The 17619-nt window shown below is 36.2% G+C and overlaps 1 protein-coding gene across 1 annotated transcript in view; it reads left to right on the forward strand.

The window, feature by feature from the left end:
- LOC134540221 (probable ATP-dependent RNA helicase DDX5) overlaps nt 1-17619 on the forward strand; it is a 166396-nt gene that overhangs the window by 51856 nt on the left and 96921 nt on the right. The gene's annotated exons all lie outside the window — the stretch shown is intronic.

Below are 17619 nucleotides of genomic sequence, written 5' to 3' on the forward strand. Positions count from 1 at the left end.
TCGCACGGACAGACAAATTTAATGTACAGGTCTACCAACTATGCATATATTTGCATTGTAGTAGCATTTATGTGGGGTAATACCGTTGGGTAATACTCAGAAAGTGACTTTTTGCTGTTGGTTAACATGAACAATTTCAATTGGCTCTTCGACTTTCTTGGCTGTTCCACTTTGTGCACTGGCCTTTGCTGTTACAAGATGGCGTAGTACATGGCTGTACATCCGTGTGGGAAATTAACCGCATGATTGAACGTCTCCGTGTACTAGGAAGCTGTATTTTTAACTGTGATACTAAAATACTTTTAACGAGCGAAGTTAGGTTTTTCGTTTGTAAAGTAAGCCGGAACTAAGCGTGTACAACTATTCCAAACAGCATACAGTGATGTGCCAGTGCGGTATTTGGCTTTATGACTAAACTTGAGACACATCACAAAAGCAATCTGTGTATTTTAGTGCTGTAGGTGTTACAAATCATATCACGACAAATAATTTATTATGAAAGGATGTACATACAACATGATTAACACATTTGGCCTCTGCTTTATTATTATTATTATTGTTGGTGGCAGAAATTACAATCTGGCTAGGTAAGTTACGTTTGTTGACATTGTTGTTTATTTACTCTTTATTATGGTAATTATTTATGCGAAAGTGTAAACAAGCGTTTAAACTCGCGTGAGTTTTAAACTTGTAAACAAACATTTTTTTTTATTTAACGAAACGTGACGTGACCATACATCAACCAATGACATAATTTTCCGAGTTATACCCCTTTTATTTCAGTCTTGCACATTAAATTTCCCTTGTATTTCACAAACAAATACAGTAGAATCCCTCCCGAAGGACCCCCCTCTGGAACGACCATTCCGTAAGAACAACCAGTTTTCGAGGAACCGTGAAAAAATGAAAAAAAAAATGAGTAAAATCGGATGGAAAACAAGTGCGCTACACACTATGTACGGCGCTGCGCGTCACATTTTTCTTGGCGAGCGCTGTACTGTTGGCAGGCGCACGCATGGCTAAAAATAGATACCACCCCTCCAGAGTCCAGACTGGCCACCCTAGCGATAACGGTAAACAGTGGTGTGCATGCGCATTTCTGTTGCCGTCTCGATCCCGTGTCTTTGTCTTGTGGCTTGTTAGTGTGATCTTGCTCGCTGGTGGATACGCTTCTTTTGCTTTTTGATTCGGATATTTCTTGGTTTTTATTATTGTTGACGACTTATTACGCTTTGTTTCTTGGACGCCGATTTGGTTAGTGGTTTGATTTTGTGAATTTTGTATATTGTTGACGACAAACGCATTTGTTTTTGGATTTTGATTTGGTAAAATTACTGGCTTGATTCTATGAACGATCGTTAACGACACACGCAGTTTTACACGGATTTTGATTTTTTTTTTTGGGATTTTCGTTTTGCATTTGTGAAAATGAGTGCCAAGCTAATGAAAAAATAAGGTTTGAAAAGTAGGGGTGTTACTTTTATGAGAGAAAAATTTTTTTTGGGATTTATTTTTGGAGGTTAGGTTTTTCATAACAAAATACGTTGCAAATCAAGTACATTTAATTAAAAATTAGATTATTCACAAACGCACGCTAAACAATTAAAATGATTTACTTAACAATCATTAAAAAAACAATCTTTGGTAATGCATCTGTTATACACAAGTCGTTTTTCCATTGTAACCTGCAAGAGAGAAAAATTTTACAATCAAGCAATAAGTAGTTTAAAGTAAAACACCGTACCTGTAAATTAAATAATTTAACTCACCAGAATTACTCTGCATCGCTTATTTCCGTACTTGAACCATTGCTTCCGCCAAGGTTGTTGTCAGAATCGTCGCCGTCACCATCGCTGTCACTGCCAGATATCATCATCTTCACTACCGTCAATGGCGTTTGAGATTCCCGTTTTCTTGAAACTTTTGACGACAAGTTCGAAAGATATCTCGTTCCAGCTTGCCAGAATCCACTGGCACACTTTTTCCAACGATGGCCGTTTCAATCTTCCTGTAGGTGTTTGGGCATGTTCGCCAGACGACATCCAATCTGCGTAGTAACGGCGCAAATTGTCTTTGAAAGGCTTATTCAAGCACACGTCAAGTGGTTGTACAACAGACGTCAGGCCACCTGGAATTATGACAAGATCTATTTTGTCTTCTGTGATAATTTTTTTCGCTGGTTCCACAAGATGACCTCGGAAACACAAGCATAGATGGCCGTTTCAATAACGCTCTCGGACGATTGTTCCACACACATTTTACCCAGTCCAACATTAACTTTTCATCTATCCACCCTTTTCCCTGAACACTTACTAGTATTCCACGGGGAAATACTAAACACTTCGGCAATGTTTTGCATTTAAAAATAACGTATGGCGGTAATTTTCTTCCGTCGGCTGTAACTGCCAGCATTACCGTGCAACACATGTTCTCGTTTCCTGTGGTTCTTATTGTAATGCTAGCTGCATTTTTCTCACTAATTGTCGTGTTCCTTGGCATATCAAAATATACAGGTGTCTGGTCTGCATTGCCAATTTGAGAAAGCATCTATGCATTTACTTTACGCTTTTGGATTACGAAGCCGTGAAATCTCGCAATTTTTTCATTGTAATCTGCAGGAAGCCTTTGGCACAAGGAAGTTCTTCTGCGCACACTCAAATTATTGCGCCGCATGGAACGCACAACCCAGCCTGCAGATGCCTTGAACAGATTGTTAGGAATATTGTTTGCTCTTGCAATTTCCCGGGCCTTCGCCTGAATCATTTCGTAAGAAATATCACAACCATTATTTCGAAGTTCACGCACATATTCAAGCACGCTTGCATCAACTTCCGGATATTTCCCACATTTCGGCCCACAAAAAGCTTTCCGTCCAACATTGGTTTCACTTAATTCTGTTTTTTGTTTCCTCCAATCTAGCACTAATTTTTCGTTAATGGAAAATTCACGGCCTGCCGCTCTGTTCCCATGTTGTTCAGCACGAAGAATTACTTTCAGTTTGAAGCCCGCACAATAATTACTGTATTTTCCCATTATAGCAACTACACTGCCTGACTGCAGCTTGAAAATTGATTATTGTCACGTTGTCGCTCAGTGCTTCGTCCTGTGACCTTGGCAAGGTCATGTTTACTACCTACACAAAGCGCTCTGAATCTAACAGCGGGACCATAAACATCACATGTCTGTAATGCAGCGGCCGGACCAAAAACATCATGCAACTGTAATGTAGCGGCCAGACCAAAATCATCATGCGACTTTTATGCGCGAATTGTTTGTTTCCCAATTTGGACGTCTTAAAATCACAGTGCGACGATTAAGCGCGTCCGACGATTGTGCGATATAACACGGTAATACCTAAATTAGTGATGAAAAAATGAATAATCAGAATTGTTTGTGCAAACTGAAATCGTGGATATGCCATCATTAGAAGTGAGTTTTCATACATTTTCATGGTTGCTTCATGACTAGAAAACCGGGAAAACCGGGAAATGTCAGGGAAATTAAAATGGTCAGGGAATTCCGGGAAATGTCAGGGAAAATGCTACGAATTCTGGAAATTTTAAAGTTGCGTATAATTCAAACAAAGCTTTGTTTTGATGCGCTCGTACGTACCGCTACCGAACGACTCCGCTAAAAGGCGCTAAAAGGCTGCTGCTTATGGGCGTATGTCCCGTTCCAGGTCATGATTTTAGATTTATATTAATCACTGATCAACTTTTTGACATTTTCAATCGTTTAACTTTCATGAAATGAAAAATATATATAGTTGCATACTTTTTGCATAATTAGCTGCCAAAGTTACATTTTTAACCTTTTTGGGTTGTACAAATAAGGAGAATTTAATTTATTGCAGAATTGAAACTTTTTAGGACTAACTGCTATGCCACTGGCTACTTCAAGAAATGGTTTGCATTTCTTTCAGAAAATATTAATTAATTTTACCTGACATTTCAAAATTCTCAAAATTTGTATGATCTTGACAGCCAAGAAACATGAAATGAGTTTTTGTGATAGAAATGCAAACCATATCACGAAGTAGCCAGTGGCATTTCAGTTAATCCTAAAAAGTTTCAGTTCTCCAATAAATTAAATTCTCGTTATTTGTACAACCCAAAAAGGTTAAAAATGTAACTTTGGCAGCTAATTATGCAAAAAGTATGCAACTATATATATTTTTCATTTCGTGAAAGTTAAACGATTGAAAATGTCTAAAAGTTGATCAGTGATTAATATAAATCTAAAATCATGACCTGGAACGGGTCATACACCCTTAAGGCACACGGCAACTGCAACGTTTTTTTTTCTTGGTCTACGATTGTCCGTTGCAATAGGCTGTTACAACCACCCACCGTAACTTCTGGCCAATCCAGGCACTCGTTTGTTCACTAGCGAACCCAGGCCTTCATTTGTTCGTGTTTTGCACCTTTTTAATTTGCCCTTGAGACTTTGTATTATTTCCGTTCCATGCAGTGAACTGAAGAACGGGCATGGCGTTGTTTATCTTTTAAAGGCTATTTTCACGTGGAATAAGGTGTGTTCAAAGATTATTACGTGAATTTAAAGGCGTTGTTTCAGGTGAAGTTAGTTTTTGATGCGATCATAAGAAAATAAAGTGCACTTGATAAAGAGGCAATATCAATTCTCATTTTGAAAACTACCAAGCTGATACGAAAACACGTGGCTTTTGTGTGCGGTTATGTTTTATGCATTTTTTCTACCTATTTTTTTAAATTACTTTTTTTTTTTTCAACCGTTATAATCCGTGAGTTCTGTTGCGTGACACTTAATTGTGTATAAAAAAATATGCATAACTGAACATGTTTTCCCCCAGAATCGTTAGTTAGCATTATAAGAGTATTGCTTGTTGTAATGCTGCTATTGTAATTCTCTAAGTAGGCCCGTTATATTGCTAGGTGTGAATTTGTAATAGTAGTTTTTGTATTTGTGTAGTTATATTTTTTTTATGAATTCATAAACAATAATGTTTTTACCTAACGTGAAAATATTAATATGTACTTTTTTTTAGCTTAGAAATGTCGAAGATAACTACTTTTAAGGAGAATTGGCTCAAGGAGCCACAGTTTCAGCATATCAAGCCCTCTGCTAAAAAAACATAAATTCTGCGTACTGCACTTTGTGCTACTAAAGTATTAAACTCAGCAATATGGGTCGAAGAGCTCTCACCAGCCATGTCGAAGGAAAAAAAAAACACATTCGCAATTCTGCCGTCAAATTAACACAAAAAAAAAACCTTATTTTACCTCATGTTGAAATTTTTATATTACATTTAATCATATGCACGTTAATATTTATGGTATGAACTTCAAAAGAAAGTCAGGGAATTTTTCTCTTAAATTTCTGGAAAACAGGGAAAAGTCAGGGAATTCTAAGATTCTATTTTTGTAGCAACCATGATTTTATTGTCAAACAAAACCTGCTTAGAAACAACTGCAGAATCACTCAAGCATTTCCCTTAAGAAAAAATAGCTACTAACAAAAGTGTTGTAAATAAGTTTTCATATTTTAGTATACACCTAGATTAGATATCAACAGATGAATTGAGTGCAGCGGATGATAAGTGTAATATTGTGTAAAGTACTATTAGAAGATGTGTGTGAACTATGAAAATTACAAACCAGATTTTTCAGGTCATTTAAAAATTATATTTTATTTATGAAAATATTTTGACATTCGTAGATAGTATAAAAGTATTATACATAAGTAATTAAATTCCTGTGTTGCTTTATGCTAAATTTAACCATTTAAATATTACTACTGGATTGGGAATTTCAAAAGTTGGCAGATATGGAACTGGGAAATTTTAGCGTTGACCGTAACACAGGGCTGCCACTGGTTTCTAACTTAAATTCTTAAAAAATTCTGAAAATTCCTGGAAACTTAAAGTTGAAATCCCCAGTAAAAAATCCTAGAAACTTTAACTGAAATCTTGTAAAATCCTTGCAATCTAAATAAAATAACCATACACCTAAATTTTAACCAGGAAACTTACCAAAAATGTATTCGCCTTTGTTACTAAAAGACTGGTAAACTAAAAATAGCCTAATTAAAATACACATATTTTTAAAGCAAACTTGTAAACATTACAAAAATCCATAAAGTTATTTCTACCCAATGAATTGTTTGTGGTGATGAAGCTGGCTTGTAAATGTTTTCATGGCTGAGTACTATACGGCGGTTGTGGACTGCTATACTTAGTTGAAATAAATGCTGTCTTTCACAAACCAACTCAATTACTTTTTGAGATTTCTTGCTTTCTCAGGGTGGCCACTCAACCGGGAAATCGGGAAATCCGTGAAATAACCGTGAATTTTCGTGAGCACCGGGAATACCTTGAAAAAGCCAGGAATTTTCGTAGAGAGTCGGGAATGTGTATGTGCGGGATTTTTCATCATGAAATGTATACGCATCAGCAGTAAATAACCTTAGCTTTCCAATACATTTGTTGTATAAACTCTTTAAATAATAATTATCTTATTAAATGTAAGTTAAAATAACGCATTATGATGGCGAGTAACCACAGTTTTCGATGTCTATTAAAAAAAAATGTGACCGAGTCTGCTTGCGCAGGTACGCACGCGCACAGCGATCGATCGATATTTCTCCCAGCATGCATTCTAGCAGTCAAGTCACATGACTTGTTTGCTTCCTCGTTCGCACGCGCGCTTCGCCATCTTTGTTGTACAGTTTTAGTGCTCGGACAAGGTTATACGATTTTCTACGCAAGTGAAGTGTGTTAGATGTTGGAATATTACGTTTAGAAGTCCATACGCGCAGCATTTGAGGATTTATCAATTGAAGTATTTTTGTGCGTGGCTCAAGTCCGTCTTATGTTTACAGTAATCGTTTAATATAAATCGCCGCATTTGAGTTTGATTTTGCATATATTTGTTTTATGATGAATATATCCTATTTACGTGAACAACAGAAAGAGTTTGATGTAACAACTATTTGTTTTATGATGTAAATATAACTATTTTCTGTACAGTAAGGTTATGTGATCTGCAACAGTGTGTAATTAATATGCCGAAGTGTTCCGTTACCACGTACAGTGATAAGTACAAAGATGAATTTGAGTGGGTGGAAAGGGACCCCAAGTGTAGTACAAATGCATTGTGCAAATTGTGTAATGGAAAAATCAATATTAGTAGTATGGGTAGAACCGCCCTTGTTAGTCATGCTAAAGGTGCAAAGCACACATTTGCGGCAGCAAATAAGGCAAGATCTTTACATATGGATGTGTTTGTTAAGAAAAAACAAGATTTAAAGCCTACATCTTCGGTTGTAACACTTACACCATCTTTAGATTTGCCTTGCTCAAGCAGTGTAGTTCCGGCATTAAAAACTTTTCTTGTTAACGAAGAAACGTCCAAGGCAGAGATTTTATGGTGTTTAGCAAGTGTTATGTTTCATTTGTCATTTAGGAGTGCTGCTGGTTTGGCATCTTTGCTACCCATCATGTTTGCTGACAGTACCATAGCTAGTAAATTGCAGATACAGAGAACAAAGTTAGCTTACACAGTAGTACATGGAATAGCTCCTTATTTCACTGAAAAACTAAAAAATAAGTTAAATTGTTGTCCTCATGTTGTTTTGGCATTTGATGAAAGCTTGAATAAAATCTCCTAACGTCAGCAAATGGACATTCATGTCAAATTTTGGGACGATGATAACAATGAGGTAACTAGTAGATACTTCACTTCTGCTTTCCTTAATAAGGCCTGTGCCAGTGACCTTCTGGGAGCTATTCAAGAATTAGTCCCTCCTCAGCTTCTTGAGAAAACCATTCAAATTTCTATGGATGGGCCAAATGTAAATCTTAAAGTAGTTGAAGACCTTGAATATGTTTTACATGAAGGGAATGTTGATGCTCCTTACTTTCTTCAATTAGGAACATGTGGTCTGCACACTGTGCATAATGTTTTTAAGACAGGTGTTACATCTACAGGCTGGAAGTTGGTTCAGTTTTTAAGGGCATTGTACAATTTGTTCAAAAATTCACCTTCTAGGAGAGGAGATTTTATAAGTTACACAAACTCGTCCAGATTCCCCCACAAGTTCTGTTCAGTTAGATGGGTGGAAAATGCTAAAGTGGCATCCAGGGCTCAGGCTATGCTACCTGACTTACTTTTGTACACTAGCAATGTTACCAAACAAAAGAAAGTTCCAGATTGTGAAAGCTACAGAATTGTTTCTGAATTTTTAAATGACAAACTTCTTGGGCATAAATTAGCTTTTTTTAGTGCCATGGCAGCAGAAGTGGAGCCTTTCCTTAAGGAATTTCAGAATGAAGCTCCAATGGCTCCTTTTCTGTATAGTGCTCTTCATTTGATGGTCAAATCTGTAATGGAAAGGTTTGTGAAAGGAGATATAATTGAGAACAAAGATATCACGAAGATAGATCTAACACTCAGTGACAATCTTATATTTGCAAAGAATGTTGACTTGGGATTTTCCACAAAAGATGCATTAAAGAACTCTAAATTACATGTGAAAGAAGTAGATATTCTTCATTTCAAACATGATTGTGTCAAATTCTACAAATCATTTGTACAAAAGATTCTTTCTAAGTCGCCTCTCTCATTTAGGTTATCAAAGAATGTATCCTGCTTGGATCCAGCAGTAATTTGTGCTAGTCCCACATTAGCTCAACACAGGATGCAAAAACTTTTAGAAGCACTTGTTGAGAAGAGGTGGATGGCTGGTTTGTTAGCAGACAAAATAAAAAGTGAATTACCATATCTGCTGGAATCTGTAAAATCGTACAGAAGAAATGAAGTAAGGTTGGATAAATTTTGGATGCAAGTGGTTGATGTTGATAAGCTTTCACCAAATCTTACATTGTTGGTTAAAATGATGCTGATTATGTCCCATGGAAATGCATTGGTGGAAAGGGGCTTTTCAGTAAATGCAGAATGCCTTGTTGAAAATCAACATGAAGAGAGCCTGATAGCATAAAGACAGGTGTATGATTCTGTATCAATTTTAGGGGGCATAGGAAAAGTTCTAATTGATAAAAGTCTTATCCATTCGTGCCGGAATGCTCATGCGAAATATGTGGAACTCTCAGAAATCAAGCGAAAACAAAAGCATGAAGAGTCAGTTGCTATCCAAGAAAAGAAAAGGAAAGCCTTAGAAATTAAGGAATTGGAAGCCAAGAAGGCTAAACTGCTAGCAGATGCAGCAAAAGCAGCTGCATTAATTGAAGATGAGATTTCAATGAAAAGAAAGTAACAAGTAAGTTGTCCATTTCCTGTTATCTTCTAAGTGTATATACCTAATTGTAATAATTCCTATGTAGTTCAATAATTTTACGGCGTTAAAAATATTTTACAGCCATTGTTTGTTGTAATTTATAATTTTCAAGTTTGTTGCCATGCAATTTCAGTGAGTTGAGAAAACCTGGAAAAAACCAGGAATTTAAAAATGTCAAATGGGTGGCCACCCTGTTTCTTTCTCATCTGAAGAGTGCGCTTGAATTCACTCTTTTTCTTCCTAGCAGATACTTGCATCCAAGCATTTAGCATTGGTGACTGCAGAGATGACCGATGTGCTGTTTTAATGAGTTTTAATTGGCTGAATGCTCTCTACACTCGCATTACTGTGAGGGAGAATCAACATTGCTCGTGCCAACTTGCAGTGTGTTGGAAAATGCGGTTTGCCATTTCTCTCATACTTGGACACTTTGTGCCAAAAAACATCAATAGGATCTGTAGGCTGAATGTGTGATGCAGATAAATCCACAAGTGAATAAGCATTCAAGGAATCGTGATCATCATTAAAAATGACATTTGGGAAAGCTTTGGCCAGATTTTCCACCTTCACCTATTCTCCACACACTTTCTTGGCTGGGTCGAAAAGTCAATGTTTTGAAGAACATGATCATGTAGCGGCAGAAGGCGATACAGCTCTTTGGTCCGAGTTTCATAAAGCTTCCTTATATTGTTGAAAAATTCCACTTGTTCGGATGAAGATATTTTGTTCTCTGCTAGGAATGTATGAGCTGAATGACCAATGAATAGAGAAGCATCAGACAGTTGGTTTTATCGTTCAAAATTGATTTAGGTCAGATTACTTTTTTGTACAACACCAAACTGAACTAAACTTGCAATTGTTTCCGCAGCAGAACACATATCTCACTTTACAATTTGTGTAGGTATGGTTATTCTTGCTGGAACAGTACATTAAACTTGGCAAATCGTGGCAGAACTTTTTGAAGGAAAAGAAAGTACAATTTTCGTGGAATTTGAATGCAGTGTTGTTCTGATTCGTTGAACACATTCCAAAGTGCCATCTTTTGATTCAAACGAATTAAAATATCCGGTCAAAGCTGGCCATTGCTCAAGTAGACGATTCACTCTCTGAAGCATTGCCAACCATCTGGTGAAACATGGATGCAAAATCTTCTGTTGGTTTATCTCCAAAATCTGTTGTACATGTCTATATTCATTTCGGCATTTTCCAGATGTTTTGAAGAATAAATATCTCGTGACAATTTCTCGCACATATTAGGTAGTTCAGCACATGCATGTGATGTAGCCAGATGTGCAACGTGACAGGTGCAATGTAGAAACCATATGTTATCCTGCTGTCCTCTTACTCTGGAAAGCACAGAATTGAACTCCCCAACCATTGCCTTTGCACCATCTGAAGACATGCTTAGACAGTTCTTCCAAGATATTTCATCTTCTCGAAATGAGCTGCTAACTATGTTTAACAGATTTCACTATGTTTAACAGATTTTCACCAATTTGCTTTGCCTTCAATAGTCACCACTTTATAGAACCGTGTTTCTACTTGTTGATCTGTGAAAAATCTTGCCAAGATAATCATTTGTCTATGAACTGTTATGTCAGTAGACTCATCAATTTAAAGATTAACCCTTTGGTTGGTGAGGTAAAAATTAATTTTTGTCTACCCTCTAGAGGGATGTTTTTAAAAAAAAAAATTTTTACTAAATTTTTATTTCTTACAGAAATCTTAAGATTCTTGAGAAAACTACAAAATATATATATATTTTTTTTGCAAAAACAATTATTAACTTCAGTTTTAAGAACCTTCAAAACATTTTAATAACTGACATTTTCAATTACATATTTTTAAAATATACATATAAGAACATATACACATTGTACACACCGATCAGATATTTAAAATATTTACATACACAGTTTCTTACAACGCAATCCATTTTGACTCGAAAAAGAATGCCTATGAATAGAGACAGGTGTTTTCGGTGAAAAAATTGCACAATTTCGTTACTTTTTACGAGATGATTTCAGTATATATTTCGCTATTTCATCAGTAGTTTCGTCAAAAATTTCGTTGATTTTAAACTGCAATATGAGGTTTATAAATCTAAGTTCTGCGTGAATGTGTTTAATATGTTGTAACTACTCAGAGTATTTACAGTTATTATTTGTGCCATATTATTATTATTCATGTTTTATGTACATATTATTTAGTTGATATTTAAATGTAAGTGAGTTCTAACAACCCAGGATACACCTTTTGATTTAATACAAACTCCTAGGCTTGTTTCTATTTGATCATCTACACATTTCCTTGGGATAGTATTCAGTTTTATTACAGTTCATGAACCAGGCATTATGTCATAGACAAAACAACCAAATCCACATCGCTGTCTTTGCTGTGTTGGGTCTTCTTTGTTTTTCGCCTGGGGTTGCTACAAGTATAGAAAAGAAAAGATGGCCGTGTACGATGGAAAAAGAATGTAATAGTCGACCATGCTAGTTTGCGTGTTCTTACATATTTCGGCGTTTTACATGGACGATGGATATTCTAAGAAGATAATTCTATCTGGGGGATATGCATGGTTTGCATATTTATTGAAATTTTCATCCATTCCAACCCGCCCATGTGATGTCTTGATGAATGGTTCCTGCCGAAACGACCTACAACATGGGTCGTCTACAAGCCAACGTCTAGACCGATGATTAATTTGTCTACTATTCGGTGAGACCATTCCAATTACTTCAACTTTTCAGAAGCCGACTGGATTGGTGGAGGCCTAGTTCCAGAACAACTATAGCTATAGCCCGTCCCACTCTTAGATTGCAGTACACGGCTTATGGCGCGCGCTGTTGCCAAATCTCTAACACATTACGAATTTCAGGAGATGTGTGTCTTTGTAATTTGGATCGAACAAGAAGCATTTTAATAAATCATATCGTAATTTATAATATTTTATACTATTACACATATAAATTTGTAATAATGCCACTTTTATGTAAATTTCAAATAAAAACTACCTATTGTACACGAACATTTCTTATAGTTTTCTTTTATGTTCTAAAAATCCCATATATATATATAATCACATTATCATGGCCCCGATAAATGCCGTATTTTTGGACAAGTCATGTCCAAAATGATAAATAAAATACTGTAATGGAAATTCTCGGTCGAGTAGTTATGGGAAAAATCCGAACAATTGGGTCAAAATGGGGAAGATTTTTTTAAAAACAGAAAAATCGCATAATATCGCATCCGTTTAAACGTATGATAACTCGTAGTATCTAATGCCAAAAACAGTTTTCTAAATAAATTTTTCTTACGACCAGCCATAACTGCATGGGTTCGAAATCACCGGACAAAAAAAACGTAACTGCCTTAGTAGACACCTTATCAAATCTGTTTAAATTGTTTGTAAATATCATAATTATTTTCCAAAACTTTGTCAAAAACAATGTTTGATAAGAAGCTTGGTGTTGAGAAGGATAGAAAAATAATTTAACATTTTGTACCATCATCGCTATTAAATTCCTTCGTATTTATTTGATACATTTTACATATTATGTTCAAGATTCGATTAAAATATATTTTGTAACAACCATTACTGCAAGGGGAAGAAAAAAAATATAGGTTTAAGGATATAAAAATCCCTTTTTGTTCCAATGTAAAGAAATATAATCATCAAAATCTTCCTGCGCGTTTAGGCTGTGCCGATAAGGAATTTTTTTTAAATTTAACTTACAACAAGAATCTGTTCACACACATTTCATTCATAGGAATTTATACCATAAATGTAACGTTAACTTGATTAAGAAATTAATAACATCACATACCTACCTTTTAATCACTATCGCTACCGCTGACCAATGTTGATACCCCTTCCATAAGAGTAGCACAGAGCTGACCAGAAGAATTGTAAGCTTCCTTAATTTCATTGCACACACTCATCTTTTTTGAAAAATAATCAAATACATTCAACACAATCTTGCGCTCCCTCCCACGTAGCCTACCGATATAATTTCTTTTCGGTGTTCTAACTTCCATATTTTATATGTACGTAATAAAAATAAATGTAGAAAATAAAATCACGTATGTTAATATATAATTTGTTTGTCAAAATTATAACTGTAACGAGTTACCGAACACAACGCGTTGCTTCGTCTCGAGACGCGATACGAACTGGCAGGCTGGTTTTCAGAAATGCGTGTCTAAGGAAATACAGTAAACTCTCGATTATCCGGGCCTGGATTATCCGGTTTTCGGGTTATCCGTGCTTGATTTTTTTATGAAGTTGTAAAAAAAAAAGACCGGGTGTGGCTACGCCGCGCTTTTTTTTTTTTACTGCTGTGTCAGAAAGCCTTTTACCTGACCCTTCAGACCCTCGTTCCCCCGCCATCTTCACCCGTCAATTTGTCACACTTTAAACCAAAAAGGAATGCAGTGACTGCTGCTTCCGGCTCAACTCCCTCCCCCACCCCCCCTTTTAAATTTTCTTTTCACAGCGCCCCGCCACGATAAAAAAAAAAGGTCCCTCTACCTCTTTTACTTTTCCACACTCCTTAGAGGCATTTTTCACGCAGTTATTAACATCAGTTCTCCCAGGCACATTTGTTTTTGTAATGATGTCTGGTAAAAGGAAACGTAAAGTGCTGACAATAGCAGAGAAGTTAGAAGTTGTGGACAGGTTAAAAAAAGGAGAAACTGCCGTGAAATTAGCACAGGAATATGAAATTGGAATCCAAACCGTGCGAGACATTAATAAAAGTGAAGAAAAACTTTTGCAGTTTGCTAGTAGATCAGACAGTGTGGCAGGGCCTTCTAAATGTAAAAGCATGAAAACATCTACCCACGCAGATGTTGACAATGCTTTGTATGTTTGGTTTAGGTCGTTAAAAGGGTGGAGGGAGATGCTGAGTTGGGACTGCCGCCGCTCTCCCTCCCGAAGCAATAAAGGGGACAGGAGAAGGATGGTGGCAACACAGTGTCAGTATTGTTTACGGTCCAATAAGCTGGGACGCGGTATACAAAGCCTTTGTTTGTACTCATATAATTCTACTGAAGAGACCAACTTTTGCCAGTAAATACACCATTTTTAAGTGGTGAAACGGATTATCCGGGGTTTTTTATGGGCATTCAATTATCCGGGCATCGGAAGGTCCCAATTAACACGGATAATCGAGAGTTTACTGTACATGGTTGACTAAGGAAGCCATGTATTTGAAATTGCTTGCAGGACAGAACCCCACTTATATAAACACACGACCCTGTTTCCTCTTACGATGGCAGCTTGTGAGAGAAATCTCTATTGCAGCGCACTCTTGTACTGATAAGACACATCTTTAACAGCTATTTCCACGGAAACTGTAGAAGCAATTGAGATGGAGCTGCTTTTAAAAACTAATTCAATTCATTGTGAACATTTTTCACGCTTTCGTCCCCCATCTATCTTTAATAGAAAAAAAGGTTTCCGCTGGTCAACTTTTTGATGTGTCAGTTTGTGAGAAAATGCATTTCAATATATTAAAAAAATTATTTAAGTGAAACCTGTATAGTTTTTGTCTTAACATTTGTTCGGTGGCGTCCTAAGGCATTAATTTATTAATAAAAAAAATCTGAATGAAATACACATGTAGGTTTTTTTTTATGATGTGAAACATCTCGGAATACTTCAAAACAGTTCGCAGTGAATAAGTTATGTTTTTTAATTTTTTCGGACACTTAAAATATTGTTAAGTATTCAAAATAAGCATTGGCTGATGCGTATTTCGATGCTATACAATATTAAAAAAAGCTTGGTCCAAAAATTAAAATTTTAATTTTGTTTGATTTTTGGCAACAACGCACGAAGAAACAAGGACAGCGCTAACGGCAATCGGCGTGTGTTAGAGAGAGAGAGAATGCGCCCATTTACTTCCACACTGCAATCTAAGAGTGGGATGCTCTATAGCCGTAGTATATTAGTCCATTCCAGCATTAGCCTCCTAGCTGCAGTCCACGAGGGAACTACCTAGTGGTCCTGAAGAAGAACTCCGAGCTCCTACCGACTGAGAACGGTGTGATGTCCCTCCCCAGTGATGTGTCTACTTTATATATATTTTAGGAAAATTACCCTATTAAAGAATAACATATTTACGACGTTAACAGTTTGAGTAAAAACACTGGGTTGTTAGGAATCTCACCAACAAACACATATAGTTAATGTTTTAAGTTTTTTTAAGTAATTAACATAGGTATTAGTGTCAGATTGGTTAGATTATCTTATCTCTCATAGATAGATTCTGTGACACCAATGATTAAATACAATAATTCCTAACGCATATTAGTAATTTATTATTTATACTCCTTACCGTCACAAAGTAAAACACACTGGAAGATTACATCACAACCTTAAACATATTTTCAATGGAACCCATAATATTATTGACAAAATTCGTATATCACTTTCTGTAAATTCTCATTATCTTCCAAGTAACTATGAAACGTGCTGGTTAAGCTACCGGGCATGCTTAGAGAAATACAGCCGTAACACCAAGCAAATGTTAAAACTTTATTAGCATACATTCGGAAAGTATATATGAGATTACAATGTCATGTAAGAGTAGAACTACACAGTTTCATACATAACTTTACCAAATATTTGCACAGAACAAGCAAAAATTCAACAACACTGCAGATCAAACAAAACAAATCTATAGATAGCACACATCAAAAATGAAATGAAGGTAAAGTAGGCCAAGCAAAATATTTTGAAACAAAATACTACACATAAATAGGACAAAGACAGACAGTATTCCTTCAAGTGACAAAATGAATTTGAACATACACTTAGTTGGACATTGCCAAAGTTAACATCAGTTCCATGTTATCCGCATGAAGGTTTGTCCTTCGGTCAGACATGATGTTGTTATACATTGAAAAGGACCTTTCTGAGTCAACATTGTTGGCAGGTATCCACAATGCCTTTACGGCAGCATCAACAAATTTACTATGCTAGGTCTTGAACGATAAAAGAATTGCAACAGGATCAACATCTTTACATTACTTGCACAAACTTCAAGCCTGTTCTCTGAATACAAAATATGGTACAATTAGTTCTGTTGTTGCAACATCCTTGAGCATAGGGATATTTTTTATTAAAAGACAAACATCATTACTTTCTACACTACATTTCATAATGTTTCTATGGTCAAACAGAAGACCAAGAGATGAAAAGAAATCTTTTGCACTGTCAGAATCTATCAGCTGGTTCAGTTTGCATAAACGTTTTTCGCCTACAGATTTAAACAAACCTGAGTTGTGTCTGATTGTGTTTTGGAAGTTTGGAAAGTACAGCAGATGTTTTTTCAAAGAAAAAGCCGCCATTAAGCAAGACAAAACTCTTAGATAAGTCATTCAATTTTGAATTGAGTGTGTGTGCCATTGGAATTTTACTACTTTTTAGTGTTAACAGTAAGTTGCAGCACTTGCACAGTGTTCAACAAGCATTACAGCTTGACAGTGTATTTTGTTGACTTCACACGAAGCCAAAGCCTTGAAATAATTGATTGCAACACTTTCTTCTTCCACACTTACAACAAAGCCAACAATGTCATGTAAAAATTCACACAAATACTCTACGCTCTTGAACCAAGAGTTCCATCTGGTTATAACCGGGATGGGGAAAAGTTTAGGTTTGCAACTTTCATCGTTCACATACTTTTCAGTCAAAAATTGCATGTATGCATGCTTTCTTTTCCGTGTGTTCAAAAACAAGTGATTGGTTTGTATGACAGTTGTTCAAATCACTTAACTGTATGGCCCAAATATTTCCTACCAAGTTCAGTTTGTGAGCCCAGCACTGCGTATGAACCAGATCTTCAGACACCAAGATTCTGATGGCATTGATGCACTTTCCCATATATCTGACAGAATCTGAAGTTATCGAAACAATGTTCCCGTAATGAATCACTAACTTATGAACAACGCCTACAATTGCCTGAGAGCATTCCGTAGCATTTGCATTTGCTAGAACTTTAACACCACCAACTAAAAGTTTTTGAACAGACACATCTCCACAGCCAAGCACTTTTATTAGTATGTACTACGAACACACACTGTCCCTTTCTATCTGACGTTTCATCGCAGAGAATGAAACTCTCTGATCCTTAACAGCTTCTTTCAACCTCTGTTCCTCCTCGCTAATAACCACTGGAACATAGCCTTTCCGTATTCTACTGGCAGACGGCAAGTCCCCAGCGCCTTAAAATAAAATAAAAAATAGTGGTGGATAGTTAAAATGTGTTGTAAAATTTTTACTGTAACATAATTAAATGTTACTCTCTCTTATACAAACCACAAAAATACATA

This window comes from Bacillus rossius, chromosome 1, assembly GCF_032445375.1.
Source record: "Bacillus rossius redtenbacheri isolate Brsri chromosome 1, Brsri_v3, whole genome shotgun sequence".
NCBI lineage: Eukaryota > Metazoa > Arthropoda > Insecta > Phasmatodea > Bacillidae > Bacillus > Bacillus rossius.